This window comes from Lissotriton vulgaris, chromosome 2_1 (assembly GCF_964263255.1).
Source record: "Lissotriton vulgaris chromosome 2_1, aLisVul1.2, whole genome shotgun sequence".
In the NCBI taxonomy this organism is placed as follows: Eukaryota; Metazoa; Chordata; class Amphibia; order Caudata; family Salamandridae; genus Lissotriton; species Lissotriton vulgaris.
Window position 1 is genome coordinate 518,564,572 of NC_141687.1, and position 18,337 is coordinate 518,582,908.

An 18,337-nucleotide genomic window follows, 5' to 3' on the forward strand; every position below is an offset into this window, starting at 1 on the left:
CACAATTTGCGTGTCATCGGCGTGTGACACTGTTTTGAAGCCAAAGGACTTTATGAGCACGGTGGGAGGGTAACATATTGATTAAAAAGTGTTGGACTCAGTGAGGAGCAGGGAAAGGTGAACCAAGACGAGCTATGCCTTTGAGCTCCACCCTCTGTTCTCTGTCAGGGAGAAAGGATTTTAGAAGGGCCAGTGCCTTGCCTCTAACTTCCATGGTAAAAGGCGACTAATAAGCTGGTTGTGGTCAACCGTATCAAAGGCCACTAAGAGGTCCAATAGGATCAGTGCTGCTTTCCCGCCTTTATCCAGAACCTCTCTAATTTCCTCCAACACATGTACCAGAGCCAGCTCAGTATCATGTTGACTTCTAAAACCATACTGCGCACAGTCCAATAACTTGTTATCCTCCGGGAACTTGGTAAGTTGTGCATTCATGGCCTTCTCGATGATCTTAGAGGACATGGGAAGCCGCGACATAGGCCGATAGCAGTTCGCGTCTTGACAGTCCAAGCAAGTTTTCTTCAACAATGGGAGAATAGATGCCTTCTTCTTCTAGCAGTCGGGAAAAATCCCGTAGAGAACATCTGATTGAAGATCCCCGTGAGGAAGCTGGCTGCGGGTTGTGGAGCCAGCTGGAGAATTTTAGGGGGGCAGGGATCCAAGGGTGAACCTGATCACATCTGACTAAGCATAGACATCACCTGTGTTATCGAGATGTTAGTAAAGTTGTAAAGGCAAGGGATTGTATCAGCTGAAGAGGCTCCCTCACAGGAAATGTCAGTCTTAGGGATGGAGGGCCTGTTGGGCGACATACCTCTGGCTCCTTTGGCTGAGGATACAGAGTCTGCAACTGTGAAGTAATCTTTGGGGAATAGGTATTGCTACCAAGAAAAAAGGTCAGATGGGCAGGATAACTTGGATATGGATGGTGATGCTCCAGAAGATGAACCAGGGGTGTCCAACACCCATAACTCTGCTTCTGAGCATGTCCGGGAGGAGTCTAAAGACCCCTTACTGGAGAACTCTAGTCCCCGGGGTAATAGTTCTAGTGACACAGAGGGAGGCCCTAGAGGTAAGACCACTTTATTCCTCCTGGGAAGGCACAAAGAGTTTGGGGAGGTCTAGATCCTTCTCAGTTATTTCAACCTCCTTTGTCACTTCAATAACATAACATGTGTATTTGTAAAGCGCACGTTCACCCCAGCAACGGTGCTTCTTGGCGCTGAAATTTCTAGCAAGAGGGAGGATATTTTAGAAAGGGAATACCACCAGCTCAAACTTGAGAGAGCCAAACTCAAAATCAAGAAGGAACTGTTGGCCTTAGGTAATAAAACCTAGAAGTCCAGAGAGCTAGGAAAAATTTCAGATTAGGATCCAATAATGGCAGTACTGGTGAACCTTTGGTCAGGGAACACTCATTTGGCACCAGGAACTTGAGCAGGATAGTCCCTCCTTACCAGGAGGTTGATGACATCCATAAGTGGATAACTGCTTTAGAAAGGGCTTGTAAAGTTCAGAATGTTCCTCAGGGGCAATGGCCAGCTATCCAGCGGCTCTCCTTTGCTAACAAAGGTAGAAACAAACTCTTGACTGTACAGGAAAAGATGCAGACAATTACGAAGTTTTGAAGAGTACACTGATAGATGGGTTTGGGTTAACCAGTAAGCAATACAGGGTTACTTTTAGGCACACACCGAAGACACTCACTGAAGACTTTGTTGATAGTACTATTAAGGCTCTGGAAGGCTAGTTTCATGCAAGTAATGTCCATGATTACGAAGGACTGTACAATTTACTTGTAAAGATTCATATGCTTAACTGTAAAAATCAGCCACTGCGCCTGTACCTGGTGGATTCTGATCTGACTACTCCCCAGGAACTGGGAAAGAAGGCAGACAAGTTGGTCTGCACCAGGGCAAAACAAAAGTCTCATGGTGGTGGTGATCAGAAGAGGCAAGATTCTTCTAAGGCCCATCTAAAGAAAAGAAAGAGTCTTATGAAGGTCCTAAAACATCTTCCTCTGGGGGTTGTTCCCAATCCCCTTCCTCCTCTAACAGGAAACCTTGGTGCTATTTGTGTAAGAAAAACGTCAATAGGGCAATGGACGTCAATTTCGCTAAGTCTAGCACCAATACTGCTACTACTCCTAAACCGCCTAGTGGCAATAGAAATAGCATTGGTAGTTGTAGAGGCCCCAAGAGTTTAGCCAGGTTAACCCCAGGAACTGAAGTGTGTTCTGGCCTAGTCAGAGCACCCACTCAGGCTGTTTTAGTCTGTGATGGTAGCACTGGGCGTGCCACCCTTATTGTAAGACCCATTTACTTAGGAAAATACAGACAGCAGCCTGCCATACATGGTCTAGGGCTTAGGCCAAGACGTAAGGTCCGGGGAGAGCCTTGGATCCTGAAAACATGGATCAGCCTGCTCCCAAGATAAGGAGCAGGAAGGGTAAAGATGTATTCTCCACTCAGACTCCAAGTCAGAATCAGCTTCCTGAGGGAGATGATCTCAGTGCATGTGAAGGAACGATCCTAGAGGAACTTGGGTCTAACAAGGAAGAGAACTACTGGGAACAGGGGGGCTTTCCGGGAAAGACTTCAGTCTGGAGCAGAAGGCCTACCCCTCTTTTGAACAACTCAGACAGCAAGCTGCTACTGAGGAAGCAGGGAATGTCAGTGTGTCAGACTTATTGGGAAGATGGGCACCTGTTTTCTGAAAGTAGAGACCCACAGCCTGGTGCAACCAGGCGATTGGTCATCTTGGGCAAAGCAAGACTTGGAAGAGACTTGTTTCCTACTTTCACTGGCCCTACATGTCTGAAGACACCAAGGAGTTTTATCACTCCTGTGTCAACTACCAAGCCAGTGGTAAGTCAGGTGGCACTACAAAGGCCTCCTTAATAACACTACCAGTGGTTGGGGTTCCCTTTGAGAGGGTAGAGATAGACATTATAGGTCCCTAAAACCCTCTAACAGCACCTGACATAGTTTTATCTTAGTAGTGGTGGATTATGCCACTCGATATCCAGAGGCTAGTCCCTCTAGTACTACAGTTCCTATAGTGGCCAGGGCCCTTCTGTGAATCTTTTCAAGAGTTGGGTTCCCCAAGGAGGGCTTGTCAGACAGATGTGCTAACTGCATGTCTACATACATCACTGCTATGTGGAAAGAGTGTGGTATTAACTATAAGTTTACCACACCCTACCATCAACAGGGCAATGGGCTTGTTGAAAGGTGAAAAAGACCCTCAAAGGTATGATCATTGGACTCCCAGAAAACCTGAGGCTAAAATGGGATGTCTTACTACCCTGTGTTCTCTTTGCACACAGAGAGGTTCCTCAGAAGGGGGTGGGCTACAGCCCATTTGAACTTTTTTTTGGACATACAGCTAGGGGCTCATTATGTCTTGTCAAAGAAGGATGGGAACAATCTCTCAAGCCTCCTAAACAGGACATAGTAGACTATGTACTCGGTCTGGGTTCTTGCATTGCTGAGTGCAAGAAGAAGGCCAGCAAAACTAATGAGGCCAGCCAGGAGCTTCAGAAAGCTTGGCATGACCGAAAGGCTGTACTAGCAGTTTACTAGCCAGGACAGAAAGTGTGGGTGTTGGAGCCTGTGGCCAAAGCAGCTCTCTAAGACAAGTGGAGTGGCATCCACACTATATGGAAAAGAAAGGTGAGGTCACCTGCTTAGTCACCACAGGTTACTTCATGTGAATCACCTGAAACCTATTTTTGACAGGGCTGACATAAGCTTGCTCATGGCAACTGTTGATAGACAGGAGGAAGAGAGTGACCCTTTTCTGTGATCTTCTCTCTCAGGACTCTGTTGATGGCTCAGTTGAAGGAGTAGTCTTGGCAGACAGCCTCACTGATCCACAGCAAGTTGATTGCAGACAGGTTTTCAGCCAGTTTCCTGGTCTCTTTTCTCTGACACCCAGTCAAACCAACTGGTATACCAATGAAGTAGACACAGGTAACAGCCTGCCTGTGACGAGTAGAATTTACAGATTGCCTGACCGACCTTGTCAAACAATGCATCAGGACAGAGGTCCAAAAGATGCTGGAGTTGGGGGCCATTGAGCCCTTAGGTAACTCTTGGGCTAGTCCTTGTACCAAAACCTCACATACAGGATGGTAAGAGAGAGATGAGGTTTTGTGTTGACTATAGAGGCCTCAATGCAGTCACTAGGACTGATGCTCATCCAACTCCAAAGGCAGATGAACCGAATGGCCTCTGCCAAATGTATCCGTACATTTGACCTGACTGTTGATTATTGACAAATCAGATTCTATGAGAATGTCAAACCAAAAACAGCATTTCCAATCCCCAGAGGACATTATCGATTTATTGTGATGACTCTTGGTTTATAAAGTATACCTGCCACATTTCAGAGGCTGGTAAATAGAGTCTTAACAGGTCTGGAAGCCTGAAGCGCAGCATATCTAGAAGATATAGCTGTCTGGTCCACCTCAGAAAAGTACTTGAGGCCCGGCAGAAGGCAGGCCTCACTATTAAGGTCACAAATTGCCAGATAGGGCAGAGTAAGGTTGTGTACTTGGGCCACCTTGTAGGCGGAGGCCAAGTTCAACCATTGGAGAGCAAAATTCAGACCATCATGGAATAGATTGCCTCCACTACCCGTTTCTTGGGCCCGACTACTACAGGAGGTTTGCTAAGGGGTATGGATCCATAGTGACACCCCATAATGATCTCACCTCCAAAAAGAGGCCTATGAAAGTTCAGTGGACAGTTAGCTGTTAGAAGGCATTTGTAGTGTATTTGTATTTTGTAAAGCACACAGCTGCCCCAACGGGGCGTCCCGGCGCTGTATAACGCTGTGGAACCCTTCCTGGCTCTCCCTGTGAGATGCCCCTCCTGGGCACCCCCAAGGTGAAGCCAGGCATCCCAGTGTTGTGGGGGCCGTTGTGGAGATTAAGCAAGCTATTTCCCAGAGTTGCAGCGTGGGACCCATGATTAGAGTAGGCGCCGAGGCGAGAATTATCGAGTCCGCAGACATTGAGCCCAAGACCCTGCCGTGTCGGGACTTGATCCCTGGTCCCGGGCCCGATCTCTGCTTCAGAGTCTGCCGCTCTAACCAGTGAGCCACACTTCTCCTGATGACCTGAAGCAAGTCATGTGCTCTTCTCCAATTCTGCAAAGGCCTGACTACTCCAAACTATTCATTGTCCAGACAGATGCTTCTGAGATAGGGATAGGTGCAGTATTATCACAGCTTAATGCAGAGGGCTAGGATCAACCAGTAGCTTTTCTAAGCAGAATGTTGACCCCCCCGGAAGAAGCGCTGGTCAGCTATTGAAAAGGAGGCCTTTACTGTGGTCTGGACCTTGAAGAAGTTGAGGCAATACCTTTGTGGCTGAAACTGGTCAAAGAAAAGGGGAATATTCTCCCCTTTGTCCAGCCCCTCCTCTTGGAGAGACACTTGAGTCGTTACAACCCTTTCCCAAGGGTACTAAAGAGCTCCCCTATGGGTGGGTCCTCCGATTCATTGTAGAACAAAACTCACCTCTGAAACCAAGACCGTCTGGACACTTGAACTTTGTTGGACTTAGGCATGGGCGGAAAATCCGTTCCGCTCGCGGATTTTGCGGATTTTCGGGAAATTCGCAATCCGCGAGATTCGCGAATCTCCCGCAAAATCCGCAAATCCGCGAGCAGCGGATTTTGCTCGCACTGCTCGCACTGTTCGCGTGAGTTCGCGCCCCGCGAATAAGTGCAAAATTGCAGAAATACGATCTTAGCAAAACTGAAAGTAACTACTTACCAGGTTCAAAAGTTCAGGCTCATCATTAGTAGCCATTTCCTGTAGTGCTTCCTGAGGGGCCCCTCCAGAGTTCAGTTGCCAGTTGAAACTATTATGTGACCCTGCTCTGAACCTCAGAATAGTTACACATATGCCACAAAGGTCCTGAATTACAGCTAAGGGAGACAAGCAGGAGCCAGGCTGGAAGTTAAAATCCATTAATCAGCCCCTAATTCATTATTGTCAGTTGGGGCAGGGCAGGTGTTGTAACTAATTTTGCAACAATGAAAGCACTTAGCAAGTGCAAAAGATCACTAATCAGGGCGCACTAAGGAAGCAGGTGCCAGCTAAAAAAATATTCTGTGACACATTAATCAGCCCCAAATTAATTCAGGTCACTTGAGGCAGGGAAGGTGTGCTTTGCTTTGCCGAAAATAATGTACACTGGACAACCAGAGGGTGTGGTGATGAAACAGAGGGTGGCATGGGTGGGCCAGAGGGTGGCATGAGTAGTCAGAGAGTGGCAGTGGTGACAGAGATGAAGAAGAGTGTCCCAAACAGGCTGGACACGTAGAAACAACAAGTTCGCAAAACTTGCGACCCGACAGGTAAGTTCGCAAATTGCGAAATTGTAAAAACCCTCGCGAACTGGCAGAAACACGGGCGAACACAAAAAAAAAAAATCCGCAAATTCGCGGGAATTCGTGGATTTTGCGGATTGCGAATCCGCAAATCCGCAAAATTCGCAAACGCGAGATCCGCAAAATTCGCTCATGCTTAGTTGGACTTCAACTTGAACCAAGACTCCTGCTGCTCCGGGTCTCACTGTTCATCACACCTTCTGTGTCTTCTGTATCTGTGCTTCATCCAGGTTCTCCAGAAGGCCTGTGGGCATCAAGGACATCCATAGGAGTCACTTCCCGTCATCTGCAGGCACCGCAACAAAGCTGACCGGTCTGCTGTTCCTGTCGCCCTACCGGCTACCCGCGGCCCAGCTACACAAGTGGTGGTCCTGCAGCTCCCTAGAGGCCTGACCTGTCTTCTCTGAAATTTTGAGAACAGTATCCCAGCTGATGGGACCAAACCCCTGTGCACAGTGTTGACAGCCTTCTGCACCTCATTCCTTGAAGATCAGAATCCTCTTCACCTCCATCTTTTGTGAGCTGCCTGAGGTCCTCTTGCGACTTTCATGCATTCGGCCTGTGGGTCCTCTTGAGGGTCTTCCTTTACTTCAGTGGGCTCCCCTGCTTGCTCGGGGACTACACCGACTCTTGAGCACTTGGTGGGTCCCTTGTATCTTGCTGGTCTCAACAGTTACAACTTTTTGCTTTCCATGGGAGTTGCAACTTGCAAAGGCTTGTTGGTGCTCCCGCTGGACACAGAACCTCTGGACACTGACATCTGATGTGGGACAGCTCGAGCACAGCTACTGGTCTTCCTCATCATTGCCTGGTCCTGACAGCTGCAGCACCATGGTCATCATCTTTTCTCATGAACCTCCCGACATCGGTGGGCATTGTGATTCCGTGCCGCCAGGTCACTTCAGAGTGGCATAGACTATGTCCCCTCTGCTTGCAGTGCCTTGTCTTCAAGAATCCAGTCTTCAATTACACCGTACAGCTTCACAGACGTCTCCAGAGGCATCTTCTTTGAAGTCTTCCATTGTCGTCTACGGCAGGTTCTGATGTCACTTTACGCCCATGCACCCGGCATCTCTGGTGCAGATAACCACAGCAGGTGTTTCTCTCCAACCACCTGTGTCCAAAGGGTTTCTTCTGGGTCCTCTGGGATGTGTCCTTCTTTAAAACTGCAATACACCTTCTCCATTGACTTCGATTTGGCACGCAGCTGTGTTTCCACTCTGCACACATCCTTCGTGGGGTTCCTGGGTACTAACCTTGATTGGTATTTGTGTCCAAGGCTCCTCAGACTCCTCTGGCCTAAGTCCTGTTCGCCTTTGCAGTTCCCATTCCACTTTCTAAGTATATGGTTTGGTCTCCCACTGGAGATCAGTGTATATTTGTGTTACTTACCTAATAATTTAGAAGTATTCTTGTGTGTATTGTTGATATCTTCAGGTAGGAGGAATGCCAATGTTTTAATGATTGTGTTGCATAATAAATAGACTTATATATATATAAACACTGTGGTTCTTTTTTACTTGATCTACCCTGTTGATTAAATGTGGTAAAACAAGCTGCTTTATCCTCCTTCAAGATAAGCCTGAAGGCTGCTCTCCACAGTAACCACTTTGAGATATTTCTATGTTATCAAAGAGTCCTAAAATCACCATAAGGGTTGCCTGGATTAGTGCAAGGTGAATCACTCCTGAGCGTGTGCACCATATAATAAGCCAGCCTCCTACAACCACCAACACCAGTTCTCCATTATACTTCTCCCACCAGGGCACAAGTCCTAAAAGAAGTGGGGCACTAACCAAGTTAGGCAGTATGTTAGTGACATCACAGTGCATTACATCACAACCTATCACCACATAGGGAGGGATATCATGAAAAATGACATCAGCTTCTAAGGGGAGAGGATGTGGCCTAATGGCTAGAGCGGACTACCTTGAAGCTGGGGAACTGGGTTTGAATCTCAGCAGGCACGCTCAACATCCTGTGATTCTGGGGAAATCACTTAATCTTCCCCATGGCTACCAAAATGAATGTGTCTTTCTGTAGCGTAACTGGTGCTGATGAAAGCGATTCAATACCTTCTGGTTGAGTTTGGCTATAAAAAAACTCTTTTTTCTTTTTTAAACCACATATGTTAAGCAGGTCTATCATGAGTATATTTGAGCGATTTACAATATTGAACAAATTTGAGCATCTACGTTGTGCCATAAAAATGATGCAACCCCAGAGCAAGACCTAGGCCTCTACTTACACATCAAGTTATTAAAATGCTGGCAGAATAAAATTGGCAACAAGGAGAAATCTGGCAGTATATCTGTTGTGCCTAATTGGTTGCAAAGTCTGCATTTTGAAATATCTTATGGGGTTAAGGCACCTGCTGCATAAATCTTTATGTGCCCAGTAAATCTCAGGAAATAATAATATGCGTAAGATTTCTCTGGAGGTTAATGAACATGCTGGGGAGACAGGTGTCTTGTCTAGTATTGTATTGTATTGTATTGTATATTGCTCTTATATAGCACAGACTGCCACCCTATGGGTACCCAGGCGCTTTAGAAAAAAGCCTAATCTGATGGACACGGCAGATAGAGAGACTGGGTAGTGGGCACCAAGGTCTCAGACTTTGGCAAATAGCCAGGTCTTTAGACTCTTTCTGAAACCTATCAGAGAGTCGGCTTGCCTGATGTTCAGAGGCAGCTCGTTCCACAGCCGAGACGCTACTGTACAGAAAGCCCTGCCTCCCATCCTAGATCTCTTAAATCTGGTAGTTGTTACCAGACTTAGACTGGAGGAGCGAAGAGACCTAGTGGGCTTGTACCATGTGAATCTTTCCTGCATGGGTAGAGGGCCCCTGCTGTGTAACGCTCTGTAGACAATACACAGAGATTTGAATGTGACTCTGTCCCTTATGGGCAGACAATGGAGGTCTCTCAGAGCCATTGTGGTAGAGGAGATACGTGGTCTATTGAGTGCCAACTTGTCCGCTAGCGACTGGACTCTCTGCAGCCCCTGCAAGATATATAGATGGGGCACCTAAATATAGGGAATTGCAGTAATCCAGTCTGGACAAGATTATACTCCTTATCACCAGGGGTCTGGTCTCATCGGGTAGGAGAGGAAGAATCTGTCTGAGTACTTTTAACAGGCCGAAGTAAACACTGATTGTTTTGTTAGTTTGCGATACCATTTTGAGATTTTCATCAAACAGTACTCCCAGGTTGCGCACGGTCTTAACTGGGACACAAAGATCGGCCCCCGGGGAGAACCTAAGCTCGCACGGTAATTGCTGATACAGTTTACCCGTCGAGCAATAGACTACCTCCGTTTTCCCTTCATTAAATTGTAGGGAGTTTGCGTTAAGCCAACTGGAGACCCGACACATGCATTCCTGGAATGTGTCTGTAGACACAGCATGTTTCCCTTCAAGGGAAAACACCAGTTGGGTGTCATCAGCGTAATTGATCAGGTCGATCCCATAAGATTTTATAATAGGGATCAAGGGCCGCAGATATATATTAAAAAGGATAGGACTGATCGACGAGCCCTGTGGCACTCCATGGTGAACCAGGGACTTGGGGAGGCATACGGAGTCATGGTCACTACCTGTTGTCTACCAGACAGGTATGATTGTAGCCATTTTAGGGCGTTGCCTTTCACACCCAGTTTCTCCAGTCTGCTTAACAGAACTGCATGGCTTACCGTGTCGAATGCGGCCGACATATCCAGTAACACTAGTACTGATGAGTTCCCATTGTCGGCTCGCATTTGCAGTGTGTCCAACATGGTTGCCAGTGCAGTTTCTGTCCCGTGACCTGGGCGGAACCCAAACTGATCCCTATCCAGCAAGCAGTTATCTTCAAGATAACTTGACAAAGACCTGCTAACAACCTTCTCCAAGATTTTTATAGGGTAGGGCAGGAGAGATACAGGCCTGAAATGAGCTGGAATTGATGGATCCAGCGAGGGCTTCTTGAGTAAGAGAGTTACCACTGCCTGTTTCCATACCTCCAGCACTACTCCTTCCTCCAGGGACTGGCAGCAGATCAAACGCATCCAGGGAAATAACTCTGGACCATACTCCTTCCAAATCTTATGAGGAAGGGGATCTAGAGTGGAACCAGAGGATATGTATCGCAGAGCTGTAAAAAAGCTCTACTGTGAGAGGTGGAAAACTCTCCATGGACGATACTACTTGTGGTTCCTCCTCTACCATCTGAAGGACTGTGTCCTGACTGCTAGTATTGCCCTGGGCAAGGCCCCCCCCCCACAATTTTGGCGATCTTTTCGTCGAAGAAGAAGGCGATTTTGTTGCAAAGTTTTTGAGTTGCAACCACCCTATTGCTCGTGCAGGCGGGGCTGGAAAGGTCTCTTATAATATTAAAGAGAGTTTTTGTGCTATTCGATGATTGAAGTATAGTGGTGGCAAAGAAAAGTGCCTTTGTTTTGATGATGGCCCCTTTGTATTAAGCCTGCGCTATCTTTAGCAGTCCCTTATCAGACTCTAAATAGAGTCTTCGCCACTTCCTTTCTGCCAGTCTACACTGATTACGTAATAATTTCAGCTCCTCACTAAACCAGGGGGCTGAAGGTTTCCTTATGTTCTTTGTCTTTTTCAGGGGGACAAATTTATCAAGGGTCTCAGTAATATGGTTACAGTAAACATGATAGTTCTGGCCCACTGAGTCACCTGAAACAAAAAGTGCCTGATTGGAAAAAGTAGGGTTTGTTTTATCTTTTGGTAATTTAGACCAGTCCCTTCCCTTTCGATAAGTTGCAGGGCAGGCATTTTTATTCCCATAGATAGATACAGTGATCTGAAAGTGAATCAGGGAATGGTCAGTCCAGCATTGGGGTATAATGCCAATCATCTTTGTCTCAGTCTGATTTGCGAACACCAGATCCAGTACATGTCCACCCGAATGGGTTGGTTCCAATATCAGCTGATCGAGGGGGCAATTATCGCATATGTGTTGTAGGTCCTTCAGGTGACTCACTAGGGTCCCGTTGTCCCATAGGTTAAAATCCCTTAAGAGCAGCAGTCTAGAATGGGTCAGAGCAAGGGCGGCGATAGTGTCAAACAGTACCTGGTACTGCGTGTCCAGGCCTGTAGGCCTATAACAGATCATCCCGGTTAATATCCTTCATTTGGTTTCTTGCAGGGTAAAGCCCAGCAGTTCTATCCCTGCGACCTCGTCAATCTGTAGGGGAGAGAAGTTCCACCTATCTTTATAAATAACCCCGACCCCCCCACCTCTTCCTTGGGGCCTGGGTTTATGAAACATCTTATACCCACTCGGGCAGGCAAGACCCAACTCAACAGAGGAGTCCGCACTGGTCCAGGTCTCTGTAATGAAGAGAACATCCAGGTCCATATCTTCCAGCAGGCTCGACACCTCCTGATGGTGTTTGACCAGGGATCTGCTATTAATCAGACCACACACTAAGATAGCAGATGTCTGTGCCAGATCTATTTGAGGCCCGCCCCTTACCTTCTTTCCTATACTCAGTAAAGCCTCCTTAGAGCACTTTAATCTGGCAGCATTCTTGGCACTAGGCGCGGCCGGCGCGTGGACGGGCTTATCTCTGGCACATCTCCGGCGCGTCGCTGAGCGCATTCGCTGCGCGCCTGCATTAGTCTGCTTAAATAGACAGGCAGTTGCAGGCAAGCCAAACACTAGAGCGCTAACAAAGATGGCGCAGGGTGATGTGTATTCCCCGAATCCCGCTAAAGCAGCGGAGTGCGTTTGAAAGGTAACTTTTATGGTGAGAGTGAGCGGTCGTGAATTCTCCAACAACTAAAAAAGTATTTTAAAAACAATGAATACAACTTCAAAGTCCCGCTAAATCTCCCGATGTTAATTTTAATTTTAATTTCCTGTACCTGTGGCAACAACAGTACTTTTAGCAGCAATGAACCAAGTACAGATAAAAGTTAGGTAGAGCTCATGCGAGCACCACCAACATACAGCGCTTACTGCCGAGACTGTGTTTTTTTTCCAATTTTGAATCAAAATAGCATGGAGGGATAATATGTCTCCTGCAAAGCAAATCATGCCACACCCACACACGATGGATTTTTATTTTATGTAGATGGGTAAGTGGGTTTTAGCACAGAGATCCTTCAGTTACTTGCAGTTCATAAATTGTAATCTTTCTTATATAGCACAGCGAATTATGAAGGAAAGGACATGTGACTCCTACACCTTGTAAGCCTCACAATCTTATGTAACACATCCTGTAAATTGATTTACACACACATATGGTTTATTGTCAATGTATAATGTGTATGTGTGAGGTAAAGTAATCCAACACTCTTGATTGGGCTGAGTAGCTCTATAAAGGAAATATGACAACCTGGTGGTATTTAAATTGTTATTTGTGTAAATATTAGGATAGACCAACACATCTGACACACTGAAATTCAAGATGCTTTGACAATGTCTGATGCTACTTTGAGGTTCAACTGCTCAAAATAAACATTTCAATCAAACATTATCCTTTGAGCAGCTTAATTGAGCAATGTGAAACAATCAAATACGGTTGGGTCAGGCTGAGGAGGGGCAGGATGCAGACAGCAATTAACAAAGTACCTCAAGCTGTACAAGAAACAGAAATAAGAAACTGGTTCGGTCAGATGCCTCTAAACAGAATCACCGACGAAAAATCTTGAAATATGGATATGTCGATTTCGATGGATGAGATCAGGAAGGCCATAATATCAGGCAAATCTGCGTAAGCAGCAGGCCCAGATGGGCTACCGGCGGAACTATATAAGGCCTTAAAAGAAGTCTTGATTCCTACCATAGGTACACTGAGACTAGAGAGGGTTAATACATTTGAATACCTAGGGGTGACCATCAATCAAAATTTGACTTGGGACACACATGGGACAAAGGCTAACATCAAATTGGCTCAGTCAACGGGTGGTATCTCAAGGATGGTAAATAGATCAACCCACAAACCCCTCGGCCCAGTGCTCCAAATCTACAAAATGCAGGCCCGGGGGCCAGTCATACACGGGGGAGTTGTGGGGCGACATACCTGCCCAAAATCTGACAATCACGGAGAACAAATTCATTAGGCAGATGGTGGCCCTACCGCCAAGCACACCACTCCTGCCACTCAGATTAGATCTGGGCTTAAGAACCATTGAGGAAGAATTGGGATTAAAAGCTTTAACTTTCTGGCGCCGAATATGGAGTACCCCAGAACTCATGAGCTACAGGATGGAGTTGCAAGAGATTTTATCTCTACCAAAATCAACGAACATTCCGTGGCTGGAATATATAAAAAAGATATGCGAGAGTCTGGGAAGGCCGGAATTGTGGCTGGAGCCAGCCAATGCTTGTAAAAGGGTCTCCCGCAAATCCTTATCAAAGGACTACTATGAATTTAAACTAACATCATTATTACAGAATTCATGCATGGGGTCTCTAACACATTCTTTTATTAAATTTAAAGACTCCTATCAACAGGAACTTGTCCTTGATAAAATTAGCCCTGTTCTCACAAGAAAATTATTTCTACAGTAGAGGTACGGCACACTCCCCCTCAAAGCATTTAGCAGTACCTGGTCCCATCCCTCCACCCCAGAGCTATGTCCAGCATGCTCGTATTGACAGGAAACTGATTTGCATGTTATCTTTTTCTGTAAGGCTTATCAGAAACCAAGAAAGTATTGGCTTGTTCCCCTACTTAAAAATCTGGGGTCCAGGCACTACCTGACTGCCTACAGAATACTAAAAATGGACGTATCGCCTCCAATTGTGTTTGAGGTAGCCAAATTTTTAACTGCGATGTGGCACATTCGTACTCGTTGTCTGCACTGATATAGACTCGGTGCAGTTTTAGAATTTTCCTTTTCTAAAGTATTTCAGATTTTTAAATGAAGTACAGTGCACACAATCTCTGTCATTTTAAAATTTGAATTTGTGATGTATGATAGGTAAACTTTTGTTATTGTTTGATTTTTTCACAAGGGCGGAAACTGTAAAGCTTTTTTAATCATCGTCGACAGACTTGTAATGACCATTTGTACTGTTAAATTATTGGATATCACCTTTTATGATCTATCAGATCGAAATAAAGGAAAATGATTCCTGTTATGCTATCACTATTTACGCACAATTTTGGAGAAGGCGGAGATATACAAAACTTCTTGGGATGAAGCAACGGTAGCATTAATCCTCAAACCCTCTAAATCACCACGTTTATGCGACTCCTACCGGCCTATCTCTCTGCTCAATATAGATTATAAAACTTTTAGAAAAATATTGGCAGAGAGATTGAATGGAGTGACGGAGAATTTGCTACATGGGGATCAGAAGGGATTTGTCAGAGGGAGGGAAATAAGAGACCTTACCTATAATTTGATTGGAGCAATGGATGTAGCGATCCTACATAAAATCCATTTGGCAATATTAACTATAGACGCCACACTGGCCTTCGACAAAGTAAATTGGGCCTATTTGAAATATATATTAAAAGAGAACAATCTAGGTAAAAAATTCTGCAGGTCAATTTCTTTGATATACAAGGCTCCCATGGTTAGAATTTTAGTAAATGGCCATCTTTCTGAACCAGTTAAAATCCATAGAGGTACTCATCAGGGTTGCCCGTTATCTCCAATGCTTTTTAATTTATACATTGAGCAGCTGGCTGAGAAGTTTAGAGTACACCCCAATATACCCTCTTTTAAATTTAGAGATTGGGAGAAGAAGGTGGCATTGTATGCCGATGATCTCATGATATTCACGACTAATTTGAATACCACTGGTCCGTTAATATAAAAAGAAGCACAAGAATTTGGTCACATTTCTGGATATGAAATAAATTAAGCTAAAACTGAATGCATGACCTGTAATCTGAGAAACAGTCTCTATCCAACAAAGAAAACAATAAGATATTTAGGAATATTGATCACTCAAGATATTGAAAAAATCACAGAAACGAATCTCCAAAAGGTCGGGAAAGAATCACAAAAATCCATAACAGGCTGGGCCTATCTACCTCTGTCACTGATTGGTAGCGTCAATTTAATAAAAATGATGCTGCTATCAAAAATAATCTTTCTACTACAAAACATTCCAATAGTATTTAATGAGAAAACCTTGAAGAATATCCAGTCAAAACTAAACACCCTTATCTGGGCCTCAAAAGGAACCCGAAGATAAAGGAGGGCTATGTCTCTGGGATTTCGTTTTATAAGCAAAGATATTCTCATTGAGGGCAGGTAAAGTGCTCAGACTTACCAGAAGGGTCTGATATTGGCGTAATGCTTAAGGAGATGCTTTGAGAGGTAGAGATTGGAACCCAGGGTTTTCTATACAAGTATGGAGATCCAAGGTTTTTCAAAAAAGTTTGCCAAGACGTTTTAAACAGTTTAGCAAGTACTTAGGCCAAGATTAGGAAAACTTTAAAATAAGGTATTTCAGTGCTCTCGCTCCCATTTGGAATACACCATGATCACGAGAATGGACTAGGGATGTCTTATCAACTACATTAATCAAAGCAGGAATTCTGCGATGGGGACAGTTGGCTCCGGAAGGAGTTTTGCTATCATGGAATGAGATGAATTTACTACTTGATAAAGAGCTATCTAAATTTAAATATTGGTAAATAAAAAGTTGGTATCAAACTGTTGGGACAGACGTGGGCATATCCAATGAACTGGAAAAGACACTATCAAAGAAAATAGCAAAGAAGAAAGAAGTGTTGACTTTGTACTAGTTTCTTCTTGACCTGGAAGAGGGCGACTTTAAACTACCAACGGAGCTATGGGGAGAGAACTTGCCTGGCTGCAACCCTGAAGACCTATAGCAAGTATCTCATGATATTCTACACACGACAGTGCAACCTGCGAATTAAAAAATAAATCATATTTTTTGTATCTACAAGGTGTATTGGACTCCTCTTAAGCTCTCGAAAATTATGAAGGGCCCAGCGCCAAAGTGTCCTAAGTGTTTCCAGATAAATGCGGACGATGTCCATATGTTTTTAACTTGCCAAATGCTGTGTCAATTCTGGGCGGAGATAAATAGAGGTTTGGAATCTATTCTTGGTATACGTACGAAGGTAAGCAGTAGTACTGTTTTCTTTGGATTATTTCCATATTATGAGTCCATGTCAAGAGGGGAAAATAGATTATGTTTATACCTGATCTTATTAGTGCGAAGGGAAATCTGAAAAAAATGGGTTAAGGATATTCCCCCAATTTTTTTTGTATTGGGTGATCTCAATTAAGTATACAATGAAGCTAGATAGAGTCAGATTAAATAAAGAAAATGATAGCAGAAAAGATTTTTGGGAACTATGCGCAAAATGGTTGAATAGCTTGGATAGATCTAATGAAAACAACTTAAATCAGTCCAATGATTAAGCCTTTACACTAATTACTTAACCTTTCTGGTTTCTGTGAGGTGCTTCGATAGATACAGAACCAATCTATAGAGAGGCCCCGTGTAAAGCACAACCATCTAGATACAGAGCTCTCTCCAGCTGGTGCCACTTGAGAGGGGGGCCACTTGAGTAAGGTTAACAGGCTCTAATTTATCTGATGGCGAATGAGGACAACATTTGTTTTTTTTAAAACCTACCTAAAGACTCGTTTGTCCTAGAAGAGCAGGCTGCAAGCAGCAGCGGCAGTGAGCGTGAGGTGGGAAAGAAATCCTGGAGGTATGCAGCACAACAAAAGAGAAGGTCACAGGTCAAGTGCAGGGCTAGTAGCACTTCAAAGCACTAGTGATTTGACATGCCAATGGGCCCGCACATGACAGAGGAGAAAGGGGAAATAGTTTTGTCCCTTTGTCCTCCCCACCCTTGTCCCCCCACTACAAACTGTTGGGGGGATATATCCCTCACACGTCCTATGCCCATGGCCCGTTTTTTTTTTTTTAATAAATTTACTACAGCCCAAGGCAAACAGAGCTCCTGCTGGGTAGTCACCTCTTAATCAAGGATTATTGTCTATTCAGAATTAGCCATCAGGACACGTACAGGAGTGTGACTCGCTCCATCTTCTACTAAGCCACGCCCCCAAAGGGATAACCAAAGTTAAACATGCATTGAACATACATTGGATTGAATCTTTCCTTTTGACATAGGAGGATAGGAGACTAGATGAACTAGCAATGAGCAAGGAAGGAGGAAGTGAAGGAGGGTGAAGAGAGGAGGAGACAATCGTTTTGCATACAGAGACTAGTGTCTAGGGCTAAAAAACACAATTCCATATGAAGAGAGCAGACAGGATGTTCTGTAAGTCACCTTGGAGCCTTCCATTGAGACTTTTCCTCTCAGCTTCTTGCTGAAACATATTGATGTAAAATAACTTAAGCTTCATCACTGCTTAGACCAGCAAACAAATGGAAACTTAACTCCATCTTCGTTTATTTGGACCTGAAGGTCACATTCTATGACAGAGAGCTTCCAAATGCTTAGTTTAAGGCTATGGTTCACCTTGCGATAGAGGACTGCTCTGGCCAGCAAGCCTTCTATGATACCTTACATGACACCTTACATGACTCTATGATACCTTACATGACTCTACCAAAAGACAAGAACATCAAATCCTGTCTGTGCTTTGAACTAACACCAGACATATGTTAGGTTCATACTTTCAGCGTATTCGTGTGTTAGTGCCACGTGGAAGAACTGCCGAGCCCTCGAGAAAGTCTGGAAAAGGGATCCGACACCGGACAACAGGACCTCCTACAAACTTGCCACCCGGAAACACCACCAGCTGATCCGCGCCGCCAAGAGAACAGCATTCAAGGACCGGTTGGACAACAACGCACACAACAGCAAGGAACTCTTCAACATCGTGAAAGAGCTTTCCAACCCCAACGCAGGAAACAACGACATCACCCCATCGCAAGACCTCTGCAACTCCCTCGCCTCCTACTTCCACAACAAGATCACAGACATACACAGCAGTTTCA

General features: G+C 44.9%; 1 pseudogene; it reads right to left on the reverse strand.

Annotated features, from left to right (window-relative positions):
* Window positions 1–1,994: 1,994 nt before the first annotated feature.
* On the reverse strand, window positions 1,995–11,269 carry LOC147730670 (uncharacterized; annotated as a pseudogene).
* Window positions 11,270–18,337: the final 7,068 nt, after the last annotated feature.